At 42.5% G+C, this 18,064-nt stretch overlaps 1 long non-coding RNA gene across 1 annotated transcript in view; it reads left to right on the forward strand.

Moving 5' to 3' along the window:
* The window catches only part of LOC138915603 (uncharacterized), a 30,315-nt gene that overhangs the window by 1,723 nt on the left and 10,528 nt on the right, over positions 1-18,064 (forward strand). The window lies entirely within an intron of this gene.

Raw genomic sequence — 18,064 nt, forward strand, 5'->3', positions numbered from 1 at the left:
TGGATTAACTGTGTCCGGCAAAGGCAAGAGAGTCATGTGGAGGCATCTCTACTCATGTGGATCCTGTTTGGACTGAGGTGCAATTAATTCTCTGACCCAGCGTGAAGTTTATAGCAACTCTCAACAGATAGATCATACATTAGAGTATCTGAAAGCCTCACATTCTGACCCTCCAAGAATCCTGTGATCAGTCCATTTCCAACAATGCCGGTTTTAAAGAATGTAAATCAAAGTGCAGGTGATTGTCTCTCAGCCTGGAGTAATAACCAACATATGGTGGCCATTTGACTTTTTTCTCAGGAGATAGACCAATACTGTAACTTGTAGACTGGACAATCTCACAAAATTGGGCATGCTTTGGATTTTAGGGTTTGGCAAATCAGGCTCATTCTAATATTTTCTCTCAAATGTCATTGCTACATTAGGAGCCCCACTATCTCTTGTTTCTTCTTAGGAATTCATGAGGAGACCATCTTCCCATTTAGAACCAAGGCATGACAATAATTATGCGGATCTAATTTTTAAAAAGTCAAATTGAGACTTTTTCCAACTTGGGAAGGTTTATCACCATTAATGGCAAAATGGGAAATCATATAATACCTTGTTATGATTGAGAAAGCAATGTGAGGAAGATGATGTTTCCAAAGACGGTCACAACAGTATTTCATCATGAAGTGGAGTCTATTTGCCTTCCCCTTGAATCTGGGCTGGCCCTATGACTGCTTTTTTTTTTCTCAAATATTGGTACCTGAACTAACTGTTGCCAATCTTCTTTTTTTTTTTTCCTTCTTCTTCCCCGCAATGTCCCCCAGTACATAGTTGTATATTCTAGTTGTGACCTATGACTGCTTTGACGAGTAGAACATGGCAGAAATAATGTGCTAGGACTTCTAAGACCAGGCATAAGAAAGCCTGACAGCTTCTGCTTTGCCTTCTGGGGAAAGCTACACACCGCATAAGAAGAGACCACCATGCTCTGAGGAAGCCCAAGCTAGTGATGTGGAGAGGCTTCGTGGAAAGAGAAAGATGCCTGGCCAGCCCATAGATATTCTGCCCATCGCAGCTGAGGTACCAGAGATATGAGTGAAAAAGCCCTCTAAGAAGTTCCATCCCCAGGGGCCGGCCAGGTGGTGCAGCGGTTAAGTGCGCAAGTTCCGCTTTGGCGGCCCTGCTTGGCAAGCCATGCTGTGGTAGGCGTCCCACATATAAAGTAGAGGAAGATGGGCATGGATATTAGCTCAGGGCCAGTCTTCCTCAGCAAAAAGAGGAGGATGGGCGGCAGTTAGCTCAGGGCTAATCTCCCTCAAAAAAAAACAAAAGTTCCAACCCCAACGGACACCATGTGGAATGTAGATGAGCTGTCCTCACTGAGCCCTGCCAAAATTGCAGAATCGTGAGCAAATAAATGATTGTTGTTTTAAGGCAGTAAATGTTGGGGTGGTTTTAAAAGCAGCAATAGGTAACTAAAACCCAAACTAAACAACAGAAAGGCCCATAGCGTACAGATTAACTGTCTCTAAACTCCACAAAGTAGAGTTTTGGGGATAAAAAATGTTTTATCTTATCTCAGGAGTTATTTGCTTTCCATTTACTCTCTTGCTGACTTATAATCTCCCCACCTGGTGCTTGTTTATCCCTATGGTGTCTAAAGCGGGGTGGCAAGGGGGTGTGGGAGAAGTCTGCCCCTATGAGGGAGCAGTATTTTAGCACTGTACATCGTTTGGAACTGTTGGAGCTTGAAAATAATAAAAAGCAAGCTGACTTTTATCAGTTTTAGTATTGTTTTTAAATTCTCTGCGGACGCACACACAGAAATTCACGGCTTATTGCCCGTACCTGGGGCGGAGGCTCTCCCTGCCTTCCTCCTTGGTGCGCTGCTGGTTCACACACATCCCTGCCGTGAGACTCTGCAGTAGTGTCATCTCCACAGCGGAGAGCTCTCTGAACACAACCAAACTGTCAGATCACACAGCTGCTAACCAGCCTCTCATCTGTTGGCTGACAAAGACCCAGCTAGGTTCCCTGCCTGGGCAGACCCAGTGAATCCAACCGTCCTTTAATTTGCAGGGTAATTCTCAGTGGGTTGCTATAGTACCCACTTCCAGGCTGACCCCTGCTGTGGGGGTGACCCTTTGCACATCTGTCAGGGTCCTCCTGTCTATTTTCTGTGGAGCTCAATACACTCCCTTATCTACCCCAACAAAAGGGATTCAACCTCCAGTTTTGTTCTGAAGCACCACAGGGCAGGACCACATTTATGCCAACATCCAGAAACAATACAGCTAATGCCCGTGCCACTTGCTTACAAAGGCAGACTGTGGCCATCAACCCTGCCAGTTGCGTCAAGGCTGCTAAAGAATGTTGTTTCCTACCAAGCCGCAGATGGGGAGCCCCATAGGATGGCTGCTCAGGGCAACCTTGGAACAACAAAGCAACAAGTTGTCCAGTCTGTAGTGAGGAGAATCCCAAAGAGAAGTCTGCCGAGGTAATTTTCAATCTATCCATCAACAGACCCTTAAAATGAAAAGGGTCTATGCTGTGGCTGAGGCCAGTGTTTGTGGAGAAGAGCCCTCAAGAGCTGTGGTAGCATCTGCTGGATTGTGAGTGATTGCAGGCAGTCCTTCCAACCCAGAGTGCTTACTCCAGTTCCTGGAAAGTCTAGACTTCAGAGGCTTTGTAGTTTCTAGGGGAATGCAGAGGTAAGTCTCCAATTATTTAAAATTATATTAAAACTTATCCTTCCAGCAGAGCAGAAAGTGAATCATCCCTTAATGGACATGCCTAGATCCGTGATATAGAATGTCCCTCCATACATCACCGCAGCCCCAAGGAGCCATGGAGCTTGAAGAGGCCCGCTGTGTGGGGCAGAGCCAACCAGTCCTGGGGCAGCGGCAGCGGTTGTCTGAAACGTGTGAGCAAAGATCTTTTATAGCTCCCGCTGCCAGAGCTACATCTTCACTCACACAGCCACTTCTGGGTCACCGCCCTGCAGTCTGCCCATGTCAGAGGCAGCCCAGGTGGGGTCTGTCACCATGAATCACTCTATTATGGGGAAAGCTTGAGTAGAACATGTATTTCTGTCCTGCTCAAACGGATGCCACAGACAGTATGATTGCTCCTTTTTTTTTTTTTTTTTTGAGGAAGATTAGCCCTGAGCTAACATCTGCTGCCAGTCCTCCTCTTTTTGCTGAGGAAGACTGGCCCTGAACTAACATCCGTGCTCATCTTCCTCTACTTTATATGTGGGACGCCTACCACAGCATGGCTTGCCAAGCAGTGCCATGTCCGCACCCAGGATCTGAACCAGTGAACCCCGGACTGCCAAAGCAGAACATGTGCACTTAACCGCTGCGACATCAGGCCGGCCCCTCAGCAATTCTTTTTTTAGGAATTTTGTTATGAAGGAGAACAAGGGATTGAGGTGGAACTAAAAGTTAAGGGAGGTTTTGTCTTTATTTTGGATTTTTACTCTGGGAGAAATGCCAGCTCCTGGTATTGCTGGTGAGAATGGCATGGTAGAGAAGCTGAAATTGTGGTTGCAGGAGAAAGAGGGGCCATTACAGTAGCAAAGTCCTCCAATAGCCTAGAGGGGATGGGATCAAGGGCTATTAAATGACTTACAGGGATCACTAATTTATGAGTGGTGGGGCTGGCACTTAATCCCAATAATTCTAACTCTGTGACTCTCTTCTCCCACCAACTACATTTCAACACCTGTCCTTGGGAGCAGCAATAACCATAACAATCCCTCAGGAAGGAAGCAGAGGACCACAACGGAAGAAACATGTTCTCATATGGAATTAGAGTTGGTCTGGCTACCTACTGCCACTGCACTCGGGGCTCTGCAGGGGTGAGGCAGTTGTGGGTTCATGGAAAGGGAACGTGAGAAATAGACAAGGCTCTATGACTGAGGGATGAACCAGAACACCCCCAGGAAGTCCAGTTCCAAAAGTGGTGGACTGTTTTGAATCTGACCCAGCACTGGCCTAATTATTTGAACTGAGCTTGGCTTCAGGTCACCACCAGTTTCACAGGGTTACATCATCTGCTTTTCATATGCAGATTGCTACCCTCTTTCATCAGCGCCAAGTAGCACGTGGCTTTGTGATTTTGCTTTTACAAACTCTCTTATCATAGCACTTGCATGTCAGAGTCCAGATGTTAAACAAATCAATCAATCACCCTTGGCTTCACATTTTGTACAGACAGATTTAACGGATTCACACACACAAAGTCTCTTAGCTGCTGCACAGGGTCTCTGCCTGCAAACACTTCCTTCTTATTCTTTTTATTTATTTTTTGGTAACAGCCTTACTGAGATAATTCACAGATCATACAATCCACCCATTTAAAGTGTACAATTCATTGGTTTTTAGTGTTTTCATAGAGTTGTCAACACTTCTTTCTTAATACTGTGGTTTCCACCTAAGTAGACAGGTCAGTCTCCCAACATCGATATGGCTCTGCTATTTTAGTCATGGCAGTTTCCAAACCTGGGAGGGTTATCTGAAGGTAAATGTAGATCTGACTGTGATTTCCCTGGTGCCTAGTGAGCAAGTTCACCGGTGAAAACCACTCAGCGTCTGTTACGTGGGCGACTGCTGTGGAATGAATAGACGTGGAATTGAGTGAGCAGGTTTTAATTCAATGAAGGATGGACTCTCTACTTCATGCTCAGACAGTGCCGTCTCAGGATTTTTAATCCAAATGACAAAACGCCAAATCCTTTATATTTATTTTACATCTTCTTACCAACCCTTTCTCCTAAATGCTCCATTTCATTATCCTCCAAAACGTTTGTTTTGAAACCACGTCTGTCCTCCTCCTCTCATGGAAACCACCTGTAGCAGCAACTGCTGGGGCTGCTGCAAACATTTGTTTTTGATAACTGTATTTTGAATGTCTGTGGTTTCAATTTCTATTTTTGTCCCTTACTGTCGTAACTTTTCGATCTCTTCATATCTTTTACTGGTAGTTGTGCTTTTCCCAGGCATTTGCATTCTGCTAAATACATCAGCTACGTAAACTGTGACAAGACTATTGCAAGATTCCTTTATTATTATTACCCCCAGAAAATGTCTTGTGAAAGACTCCAAGACTCTAAGAGGCCTACACATGGATGTTTTTAGCATTGTATTGATTATATACAATCATCTCCAAACACTGCAAACTGTTCCAAGAGAAGATCCCTTTTCTGAAACGTTGACCTACAATTCAGAGGACAATAAAATAAATCACTCAATGCCAATTAGAAAACTTCCTCTCTGTATTAGTCAGTGTTCTCCATTGACACATACAATTAGCCATCATACTCTAAGTATTGTTTTGTCTCTGAACTCCAGACCTACCTCATGCAGAACTTCTCCTCCTTCCTGAGCACCAGCCAACTTTTCATTCATTCAATGAGAACTTCTACAATTTCAAAATCATACAATTGTCCAATGACTTACAGTTTTTAAAATGTTTTCATCTACATTATTTAAATTGGTCATCACAACAGTGAATGAAGTCAGGGAAACCATTATTATTCCCATTTTATAAGCCAGAAAACTAAGATCTCCTAGCTGGCAAGTAGCAAAACTTACAGTAAAAAAATAGATGATTTCAATTCTAGTCTGGGATTTGTTTCCTGTCAGAATACTCGCCATTAAATATGACTATGGTTCTCCAACCTCAGGTGAATCAGAATCCCTTAGAGGGCCTGTTACAACACAGATTGCGGGGCCCCAGCCCCAGCATTTCTCATTCAGTAGGTCTGGGGTAGGGCCCAAGAATGTTCTTATTCATACCCGTGCTCCATCACTTTCTCCCTTTCCTTCCCCTTCTCAGCTTCCCTTGTAGGTAGGCGTGATCATGTGACATCATTCTGGCCAATGAGACATAAGCAGAAGTCTTCTGGGAAAACTTGTTCTTTCCTGATGAAAAGGGATAGATTTGACTCTTCGTTCTTCCTACTTCTTCCTCCTTAGAACTTATATGTAATGCTTGGAGGTACAGTAGCCATTTTATGACCAACACATTGAAACTGGCAGGATAGAAAGAAAGAAGCTAGGTCTCTGACAGCACTAGGTTACTTACCTCCAGACTTCTTTTTGTGTGAGAAAAAAAAATCTCTATTTAATGCACTGTAGTCAGGTTCTTTGTTACTTGCAGCCAAATGCATCCTTATCTGATACAGAGTAAAAGAAGGATAGATTGGTACATGAGAGTTTGGCGGACTGTATGAGAAATAGCATTTAACAAGCACCTTTGAGACCTTATTCTGTAGCTGACATCATGCCAGGTGAATGAGACATGGTTCCTGCCCCCAAGGTGTTCATAGTCAAGGTGAAAAGGCCACCATATACACATATAAATAATAATACAAGCACAGAGGTATAAGCAAAATGCTGTGGAAACCCAGAGAAGAAAATCTGCTTAGAGAGGTCGAGAAAGGCTCCCAAGAGGTGACATTTGAGCAAAGTCCTGAAGGATGAATAAAGTGCTGTCAGGTAGAGAAGAGAGAAAAGGCTTTCTGTGATTGTGTCCCTCTCACCCCTACCCTTGGAGGCCAGAGGCTGGCCCAGCTGAGGGCATGTGGGGACAAGCTGCCGGCTGAGTCAACAGCTCAGCAGGAAACTCAAAGTCCAAAGAAGCAGGAGGAGAGTTGTGAGGGTTGGAAAAAAAACCCTGACAGTAGGTTTAGGGAGCCAGAAATCTGGGGCTGAAAGACAAGAGCAAAAGATCAGAGGGCATGTGGGGAGGGGCAGGACAGAGCCTGGGAAGATGGGTGAAGGCTTGTTTCTCAAGCAGGTAAGAAACTCTGGGTACTAAATACCCCATTTCCTGATTTCTTATCATTCAACTTCATTTTCACTCTCAGCCTCATCCTGTTAGGCTGGTAGGAAATTCAGTCTTAGTCCTTCCTGGGGCCTCCCCCTGCACATAAAGCTGTGCTAAGATCTTGGTGTGTTACTCAGCCTGCGGGGTTTTACAGTCCCCTATGCTGCTGTCTCTGTGACACAGGAACTCTGACAATAGCATCCCATCTCCCTGATGTATCATGGATATTTCCACCAAGTGCCTGATACATCCCCTGGCGTTTCTAGAAAGCAGGGCACAGGTCCTGGCTACTGGTGGGCCTCAGATACCTCTCTTTCCTCTCCCCAGGCCCAGGCATCTCTTCTTGGTTTGGGGGAAATACCTCCCTCTAGTCTTGTTTCCACCAGAGACATACTTTCTCACCTTAAGCCCTGTTCAGCTCAAGAGGCTTAGGACTTGAGAAATACAAGCCAGGAAGGGAAGTGTCTCCAGGCCAACTCTGCTGTCCACCTGCTCAACCTCCCTTGAGACTAAGAATAGATCGTTTTAGAATGGGCAGAGGAAAAGGGGGAAATGCAGGGAGAAAAGTTTAAACTTTCAAAGAATTATTGGGCCACACAGTGATGGTGGCGGCGGCATGGTTTAAAGGACCAAGAGCAGAAGAACATGCACAGCCCAATAGGTGTGAAGATAAGAGTCAGGAAAGGGCCTGACGTGTGGAGAATGGTGAGTATCTGGGCACAGAGGCTCAAGAGGCTGGAGGGGACACGGTGAGATGGCCTTGGATGACCATTTGCTGAATTTGGATTTTATTCTGTAGGAAACAGAATTCAATAAGCTATGTTGAGACAAGATCCTTTTTTTCTTAAGGGGCAACTCTGATAGAAGGGTGAGAGATTGAGTTGTGAAGAGCCTGTGGTTCACCATAGAAAGAAGCCTGACAAGGGCTAGTAAGAGTTTAAACCAGGGAGTAATAGGGAGATAGAAAAGCATGGTCACAGTTCTGGGGTAGGATCAACAGGATTTGGTCATTGATTGGCTATGAGGGTATGACAGGGAGTGGCAGAGAGCAAGTTGAAGATTCCAAGATTTCTAGCTTGGGAGACTGGGTAGTTGGTAAAGCCATTTACCTGAAGAAGAGAAGGCAGTGGAGACATCAGTAGAGGGTGGGGATGGGTGATGACGAGGAGTGAACTAAACGTATTTAGCACTGGTTATGTGCCAGACATGATTTTACATATATTTTTGTCATAAAAACCCTATGAAGTAGTATTATTATGTTCATTTCACAGATAAGAAAACAAAGGCTCAGAGATGCTGTTGCTCACCCAAGTTTGCTCAGAGAATAATGGAGTTGGGGTTGGAAACTATATCTACCTGACTCCACACTCCAGGCTATCCCTCAGTAGCTTCTAAATGCTATCTAGGAGTCATTCTGGACTCTGAGTGTGGCGCTTGGGAGGTAAGCAGGAGGTACAGGTTATCAGTTTAGGAGTCTTTATTATGTAGATGGTACCTGAAATCATAGGGGCAGATGAGATCAACTGAGGAAAGTGTGTGGTGTGAAAAAAGAAGACAAGAACAGACCCTGGGAAGTTCCTATTTAGGAGCTATGTCAGTTACCCTATAGATAACAGAAAAGACAAGGAACAAGATTAGGACTTGTATTCCTCTCATCACAGAAGTTCTGAGGTGGGGTTCTCAGGGTTAGTATGATGGCTTCATTAGAGACCCAGGCTCTCTCCTTTCTTCCATGATACTTAGTGAGTGTTTCATCCTCAAATTTGCTTCAATCACAAAATGGCCACTTTAGGTCCCACCATCGCATTTGAGACAGCAGGAAAGCAGAAGAGGCCAAGGGAAAAATGTATCTGCCAGCCAAGTGAGCCTGCTCTTAAGGAATTCTTTCCAGAAGACTCATCCCATAATTTCTGCTTACCTTGGCCAGAACTTAGTCATATGACCTACCTTAAAGGGAGGCTGGGAAATGCAGTTCCTTAGCCAGGCCCTTACTGCTTTATCTAAATTGGGGTTGTCTGGGTAGAAGAGAAGTGAGAATGCAAACTGCGTAGGCAACTGTAATCTCTGCCGTAAGTGGGTAGACAGAGGAAAGAAAATGACAAAGAAGAACATTTGGGGGCAGGGGAGAGAATGATCCCATAAAAAACTGTAATAGTTAGGATGCTTTTAGTTTCAATTTATTGAAAACTCAGCCCAAGCTAAACTTTGTTCAAGTAACCCCAAAAATTTACAGGTAGGGCAGGTGTGTTCCTTGGGGCTCTGGCTTTGCAACTTTGCTATTTTCTTGGCTCTGCCCCCAGGCTGCTTCACAGATGGTAATAAAATGGCTGAAGTAGTTCCAGGATTCACATATGCACACCACATTGTCCAGAGCAAGACAGACCATCTTCTTAGCACAAGTCCTGAAATCCATTCATTCAGAAATATTGCTGAGTAACTACTGTGTACATTTTCCTAGATGCTGGTGTTGATGCAGATAATCCATTAACAACCTATAAATCAAAATTGGGGTGAGTTTATTATGAACCAGAGTGAGGATTAGAAGGCATTCCGGAGAAGCATGGGTTTCAGTACAGTCTCATATCTTTTTAGAACAAAGAAGATACATTAAACACACCCAGGATACATTTTCAAAGAGATATTCACTTGCAAATTAGCAGGTCAACATGACTGTAATGCCAGGAAAGGGACTAATCCAGGCGTTACCAATAGGGTGTTGTTACCAATAGGGCATAGAAGGGGAAGTATGCATTCTTAAGAGAGCATTCTTCACTTTAATGGTTAAGCAGATGTACAATGTATGTTTGATAGGCCATAAATTAGGCTTTTTAGTTCAAGCTGAATCAGTTTTGAACTCAAATATTTACCCCATATACCTCAATATGTGAAAATACTCCAAAATGGAGAGTCTTAAAACAACAAACGTTGATTATTTCAGTTTCTGTGGGTCAGGAGTTTGAGCATGGCTTGACTTAAGGACTCCAGGTGCCTCTGACTCGAGGTCTCTCATAAGGCTGTAATCAAGACGTCAGCTGAGTCTACAGTCATCTCAAGATCTAGTAGGGGAGGACCTGTTTCCTAGCTGACTCACAAGGCTGTTAGCCTCTGGTTCTTGCTGCCTGTTGGCCAGAGACATCAATTCATTGCAATGTGGGCCTCTCCATCGGGCTAGAGGTTGGGGGAGTAGCAGGATAGAATTAGTCTTTTTGTAACCTAATCTTGGAAGTGACATTTGTTGATGAAAATAATCCATAGCCAATCTATAAATGAAAATTTGGGTGAGTTTATTCTGAGCTGAAATCTGAGGACCATGGCCTGGGGCCTTTCTTCCCAAAGGAAGAAAGGGCACCAAAGAAGTGAGGTATACAGAGTGGTTATATACCCCCATACGGGCTGTTCCACATATGATTGAAATGTCCCTCCCACAATAGTCACAAGATTGCCCTGTCAGCACAGCACTTGATGGACACAGCAGGTAGTGGGTGTGCTCTCTCGGAGGGCATAGCAGGAGGCAAGTCTATTGTCTTGAGCTGGGCGGTCACAGGTGAGAGCAGCAATCAGTTCCCAGCCTAAGGAAAAATGCTTAATCCTTAAAGAAATGCCAACTTTGGGAGGGGGAGGGAAGTTGCACCTTTATCTCAAGGGCCTTTGCTCTTGCCATAGGGAATATCTAAAGCAGATATACAATGCATGCTCAAGGGCCTCGGTCAGGCCCTTTTGGAAACAGGGTCAGGCCGAATTAGGTTTATACCAAATGGCTTCCTCATATTCTCCAATATATGCTATTGCTTGCCATTTTTATTTGTCAACTTTTTCCATATTCTGTTTGTTTGGAAGTAAATCACTAGGTCCAGTTCACACTCAAGGGGAGAGGATTACTTAAGGGCATGAATACCAGGAGATGGGGATCATGGGGAGCAACTTTGAGGCTCTCTACAACAGAGCTATATTTTAGTCAGTGGAGACGGACAATAAACAATCAATAGATGTATCATATGTAGGTGACAATAAGTGCTATGAAGAAAAATAAAGCAGAGTAAGGCAAGGCCTCTCTCATGAGATGACATTTGAGTAGAGCCTGAAGCAGATGAGGCAGCAGTGGGGGTGTCTGTGGAAGGGCATTGCAGATGGAGCAAAGAGCAGATGCAAACTCCTTGAGGCAGGAGCCTACTTGGTGCCTTTAGTGAATCACACAACAAATGTGGCTGGAGGCAAGGGAGGAGATAAAGTCAGAGAGGTGGGGTGGGAGACATATTCCCACAAACAGATTTACAGGACTAGGTAAAGACTTTATTGGAAGGTTCTGGGCAGTGTGTGACAGGCTGTGGTATGGGGAACAGATGGTACAAAGGCTAAGAGTGACAGCAGAAGAACTAGGTGGAATTCTACTGCAGTAGTCCAGGTGAGAGATGATGGAGTCTTGGATTGACTTGTATTGGTGGAAATGAGGATATGTGACTGGATTCCAGATATATTTGATAAGATTTGTGGATAGATTGGATTTACAATATGACAGAGAGGAATCAAAGATGACTCCAAGGCTTTTAGTATGAGCATCTGTAAGGTTGCCATTTCCTGGGCTGGGGAGGACAAATGTGGGATAGAAAATCAAGGATTTGACTTTAGTCTTGTGACCACATTAAGTTTGAGATGCCTGTTAGATATCCAAGAGGAGATATTGCAGAGGAAGTTGGGGTCTGGAGTTCAGGGGTGAGGTCCCGGTTGGCAATAGAAATTTGGGAGTCATAAACATCAAGTTGGCATTTAAAGCCACAGGACTACGTGGGATTGATCACTTAAGGAATAAGTCTTAATGAACAAGACAAGACATCTCTTGGAACCTTTGGATATGGGAGGATGAGGAGAATCTGGGGAAGGGGATTGAGAAGGAGCAGCTGACAAGAAAGGGTGGATAGTACTGGAGAGGCAATCGACAGAGTCCACCTTGGAGGCTATGGAGAGAGGTGGTCTCTACCTCCAAGGGGTTAGGTGGAGCTACAGTATTTGAAAGTTGGTAGAAGTCATTGGTGACTTTAGAGAGAGTTAGCGGCTTGCAAAGAGTCCTAGAGCCAAGAGCTGGATGATGGTGGATTTTGGATAGAGCGGAATTTAGAAAAGAGACTTATTGGGGTGTGGGCCTCTCCCAAGAATTTCGATGTTAGAAACAATAAAAGCATGAGGGGAAACACTTATTAAGTTTCAAAAGTTTAGAAAATATCTATATCAATAAACACTATAACATTAAAACTCAGACCACAGCAAGAGGGAATTGTTTTCAGTAAATAGGACAAAGGTTAGAGTCTTTATAATGGAAAAAAACATGCAAATTGCTAAGAAAAATACTAAGATCATAATAGGTAAATGGACAAAGGACATGAATAGATAATTCACAAAGGAGGAAATACAACTAGCAAACAAAGATAAAGAAAAATATTTGGCACCATTAGCAAGGAAAGAAATACATATTAAAACCACAAGATGACGTATTTTAAACTATCAGATTAGCCAAAAGCTGTTCATACCCTTTAACCCAGTAATTCCAGTTCAGGGAATCCTAAGAAACTAAGCCAAAATGCAGATGAAAGAGCTGGCCACAGTTTTATCTATAACAGTTAATAACAGGAAATAATCCAAATGATGAACAACGAAAGAATGGCTTAGAAAATTTTGGTACATTCATCCAATGGAATATTAATCAACCACATACACTTACCAAAAGATGGAAAGAATTTATGGAAACAGTGTCTTAGTCCATTTAGGCTGCTATAACAAAATACCAGAGACTAGGTAGCTTGTAAACGATGGAAATTTATTTCTCACATTTCTGGAGGATGGAAGGCTGAGATCAGGGGGCCAGCATGGTCGGGTGAGGACCCTTTTCCTGGTTGCAGACTTCTTGTGGTATCCTCAAGTGGTGGAAGGGGCAAGTGAACTCCCTGGGACTTCTAGTATAGGGGCACGAATCCCATTCATGAGGGCTCCACCTTCATGGCCTAATCACCTCCCAAGACCCCACCTCCTAATACTATCACTTTGGGTCTTAGGTTTTCAACATATGAATTTTGGGGGCGGGGGCACAAATATTCAGACTATAGCACACAGGAAAAGGCCTATATCATGTTAATTGAAAAAAAAAAGGATTGTAAATTGTATAAACCTTATAGTATCACCTATGGGCATAATATTTACAGAAAAAAGGAAATCCATCAAAATGTTTCCTCCAGGTTATACAGGAAGAATGGCTACCTTTCTTTCATGCAGCATACCTTTGCTGAGTTCTGTATAGGCCTCTCTGTGCCAAATCTTGGGATTACAAAGATAATTCAGAAAGGTCTGCCCTTAAGGAGTTTGCATCTAACTAAATTTGAAAAACTGTTCTGAGGGAGTAAACAATAAAGTCTCAAAAGATACAAACATAATTGGGATCCCAAAATATTACAGCAAAAATGAGCCCAGCCACAAAGTGAATGTTAGCCACACAGTTGGGCCTTTGGTGGCCCTGTCCCGACCTGCAGTCCCAGGGTCAAAAGTGACAGGGCATTGGGTCGGCACACTAGCTGTCAAATGAGTTCTTCTTGGAAACCCCAGTGTGGGCATTGAGGTGGCTTTGACCCCACAGAAATGAAAGTCAAGGAATAGCTAATGGAATTGGAGGATGAAACTGATGATTCCCAAACAATACGTGTTATCTAACTTCCCGCTATAAGAGGTTGGGTACAATCCTGCCTCCGCTGGCCTTTGCGCAGAAGCACCTGAGTGACAACAGGTGGGTCATTGTTCTTCCCTCTGGGGCTGCTCCTCCATCCTACCTCTCTGGCAAAGACCGGTTTGAAAGTTTCTGCTGCAGTGTCAGGGTCAAAGCTGGTGGGAATACTTCAGGTTTCTCATGGATGGAGACAGAGAGAGTCATACCTTCTATTTCTAGAGTCTTCTACGTATATTTCATGTGTATTTTTAAAAATTCTGACTCATCTGCAAATTGAAGAATGGTGTCATTGGTTGTGAAACCAACCAACCGTACTAATTATTTTCTGGTAGTGTCACCTCAACTTCGCTCCCTTCACTTATCAAATTGCAGCTATTTGACAGATGCTAAATAAGAAAAATAATGGCTCTGACAGCATCAGGAAGAAAGCTCTCCTGGAAAGCTGTTTTCTGTAAAGTTGAAAGAGGTTATTTTCAAAATAGTTAAGTGTTTTGGTCAATGCCATAGCAAGACAGATCTAGAGAGCAAAGACATGATCTTTAAAATAGTTCGTAAAGGTCAACCTAAAGGAAAAATGAGTTTCTGATTGTAAAAATAAGTACACTTAAAAAATTCATTTCTCAGGAGGAACTCTCAATAATTACCATGTAATTAGGACTGTAACGTCTAAAAACAAACTGCTTGAGTTCAAATCTTGGCTCTGCCACTTACTAGCTGTATGACCTTGAGCAAGTTACTTAATTTCTCCGTGTCTCAGTTTTTTCCTCATCTGTAAAATGGGGATAATGATAGGACCTACCTTATGAGGCTGATATGAGAACTAAATGAGTTAATATTTCTAAACAGCTCTGAGTATGTGATACCTGCTATAACTGGTATGTGATACCTGCTATATAAGTGCTTGTTAAATAAAAACATTAATAAAATCAAAGTAAATGATCATTTTTCTTGCTATCACTTATTAATAAAGCAATATGACTAGTAAGAATAAGCACATAACATAATAAGCACATAATGTGACAATATACTCATATTATTCATTTATGTTTCTTCTTTCTCTAGTTGTCCTTCCCTCCCCCTTTCAAGAAGGTGGCCGTGCTCTCTTGTACCTGTGGCTTGAGGGATTCTTTTGGAACGGGGAGCCCCTGAGAGCAGAAGGTGCCTGAAACCAGTGGCTCATCCAGTCTTTAATGAAAGCCCAAGTCCATTGAAGTGATGGGTGATGCTGAGTGTTGCAGGAGAGGTGGAGGTGGGTGATGCCTGTGGATACAAGAAGAGGGGCAAGAGGAGGAGAGTTCCTAGGGAAGGGCCTAGATGCTGGGGGCCTGTGCAGGGCCCCGAGTGGTGGCACCCCCTTAGGGGGATGGCTGCGTGTGCGCCATGGAAGGCAGAACCCATCTTCCATGCCTCACCTGACCCAGAAGCAAGGAGCTCCAGACTCCAGGGGTCTTGGACTATGACGATGTCATCCTTGACCATGAGGAGTCAAAGGTTAGAGAAGTACTGACCTTTAGAAATATAATGCAAGCCACATATGTAGTTTCAAATTTTCTAGCTACTAGAATCTAGTAGCTACGTTAAAAACCATAAAAGGACACAGGTGAAATTAATTATAATAATATATTTATATCTAAAATATTATCAATTCAACATGTAATAATAAAACAAAATTACAGATATTTTACTTTTTTTGTACTAAGTCTGTGAAATCCAGTATGCAGTTTACACTTAGCATATCTCAATCTAGACTGGCCTCATTTCCAAGTGCTCAATAGCCACATGTGGCCAGTGGCTATTATATTGTACAGGCCAGGGTTAGAAGCTCTTCTCTTGTTTTCCTGATTCCACATAAGCTTCCTGGATTCTAGTGTGACCCTGACAGGGAAAGGAGACCCCAAATTGTTTATGCAACAAATATTTACGGAATGCCTATCATCTGCTTAGGCCCATAGTTCCTAAAATGTGTGTTGAGGCACTCTAGCAAGCTGCAGCGAACTCACAGAGGCTTCAGGGGATATTTTACATTTTCTAGTGAAACATCTGAACACTGCATGCACTACTAACTCAAGGAGGGTCACAGTTTCAACATTAGATCGCACTACATTCCTCTTTAGATGCCGTCCATCTTTGTGAAGCTGGGCTTTCAGCAGCTGCTGTGATTAAAAAAAACCAATACTGTAGGAAAATCAATATGGAATAGGAGGTGAGGCAATGTCCACTCTAATTCCAAGTTTGGAAGGGTTGGCAGTGCCCAGCAGATGCACATGTTCCATTGGTAAGTGACGGTGGTTAGAATGAAATAAAAATACTATTTTTCTTTCAGTTTGTGTGCTTTATGTTTTTCAAACAACTACTAAGGTGTTAGGACACAAATACTTATAGTTTAGACCTAACTACTTAGTAAAATAGAACTTTTTAGGTATTTCTTTTGGCTTAGGGGCTCCATGGAAAATCCGCTAAAACACCAGGTGTGTCAAGAACATCTGGGGAGTACCAGATGGAGCGTTCATCTAGGCCCTTGGAGGAAGGGTAAACAAGACCAAGATGCCACTTTGTGCAGCTTACCTGGCACTAGGGGACAGACAGTAAACAATCAGGTGACAAGCAAAGTTGATTTGAGATTTCCTCTCAGAGGTGAGATAGGGTTTGGGAATTAGAATTAGGTTGATTTAAAGGGAATAAAGGAAGTGATATTTCTTACACATCAGACTTTGTAGATGTCGATTTATTAGATAAACACCTGTGCTGGGCAGGCTGTGTGTGATTGTTTTAATGAAAGATTTATTTTAAGAGTGTTCATGGAAGTGAGGAAAACAAATATCGTCTTCATGGGAACACTGGAAAGCCACTCCACCAGTCCTCAGGGTTAGAACAGGAACACTGACATCCCTGCACCCTGTGGAGACTGGTCATTGGGTCAGGAACTGGAAGGTCATTTGGGACACTGCCAAATCTCTTCTTTCTGTGTCTTTTGGGCTCTGTTCCCAATACCTGCTGCTCTCTCCCATGTCTGCCTCCTAGCTTCTGCTTACTTAGAGCTCCTGCTTTCTTTCTTTGTTTTCCTTCACTTCTGCCTCTACTATAGCCTACTAACTCTTTCCACATATCTCTGGGTTAAATTTCAGAGAGAAAGAATAATTGGTCCATTTAGTAACTTGTCCCTATTGGGCAAAGCTCTTATTTGTGTACACCTTATCAGCCATTGGTCAGCCCAGGAACTGGCAGTTCTTGTGCCGTCTGTGGCTCAGTCATCTGTGGCAACAGGTGTGTGTGTGAGGAACCTTCTAAGGGTTCTTCCTCAACAGAGCCATGGAGAGAACATTGCAGACATGCTGAGCTTTACACTTTCAGAACAGAGAGCAAGATTGTATCCTCTTCTGGTTATATTTTTGAAAAAAGGATTATTCAAATTATTCACCAAAATTAAAAATACAATATATCATTTTCAGCTGCTCAACAAAAATGAAATACTTAGATGTAAACCTAAAAAAATGTGTAGGACTTATGTGTTGAAAACTATACAGTGCTGATGAAAGAAATCAAAGATCTAAATTAATGGAGACACGTCATGTTCATAGATGGAAGACTAAACATAGTCTTCCCCAAATTGATATACAGGTTTAATATAATTCCTACCAAAATACCAGCAAGATGTTTTGTACATATAGACAAGATTATTCTAAAATTTATATGGAAAGGCAAAAGGAAATAGAATAGCTAAAAGAATTTTGAAAAAGAAAAATAGGAGGCTTCAGTCTACCCAATTTCAGCCCTTATTATATAGTTACAGTAATCTAGACTGCTCGGTATTGGTGGAGGGGTAGACACTGAGCTGAATGAAACAGAACAAAGAACCCAGAAATAGACCTATACGAATAGGTCCAACTGATTTTTTTGATGAGAAAGCAATTCAACTGATGAAAGACAACCTTTTTAACAAGTGGTGCTAGAGCAATTAGACATCATGGAGGAAAAAAAAACCTTGGCCTACGACTCATATCTTATACAAAAATTGACTCAAAATAGATCATGGACTTAAATGTGAAACTACGAGACTTTTAGAAAAGAACATAGGAGATACATCTTCAGAATCTAGGGTTAGGCAAAGAGTTCTTAGATTTGACACACAAAAATATGATACATAAAGGGAAAAATATGATACATAAATAGGACTTCATCGAAATTACAAACTTGCTCTGAGAAAGGCCCTTTAAAAGAAGGAAAAGAGAAGCTACAAAATGGGAGAAAATATCTGCAGATCACATATCCCACAAAGGACTAATATCTAGGATACATAAAGAACTTTAAAAACTCAACAATAAAAAAATCTAATTAAAAAAATAAGCAAAACATATTAAGAGACATTTAACCAAAGAGGAAACATAGATGACAAATAAACACATGAAAAAATGTTCAACATCATTAGCCATTAAGGAAATGTGAATTAAGACCACAATGAAATATCACTACACATCTATCAGGATGGCTAAAATAAAAAGTAGTGACAGGGGCTGACCCCATTGCCAAGTGGTTAAG

This window comes from Equus caballus, chromosome 9 (assembly GCF_041296265.1).
Source record: "Equus caballus isolate H_3958 breed thoroughbred chromosome 9, TB-T2T, whole genome shotgun sequence".
Lineage (NCBI taxonomy): Eukaryota > Metazoa > Chordata > Mammalia > Perissodactyla > Equidae > Equus > Equus caballus.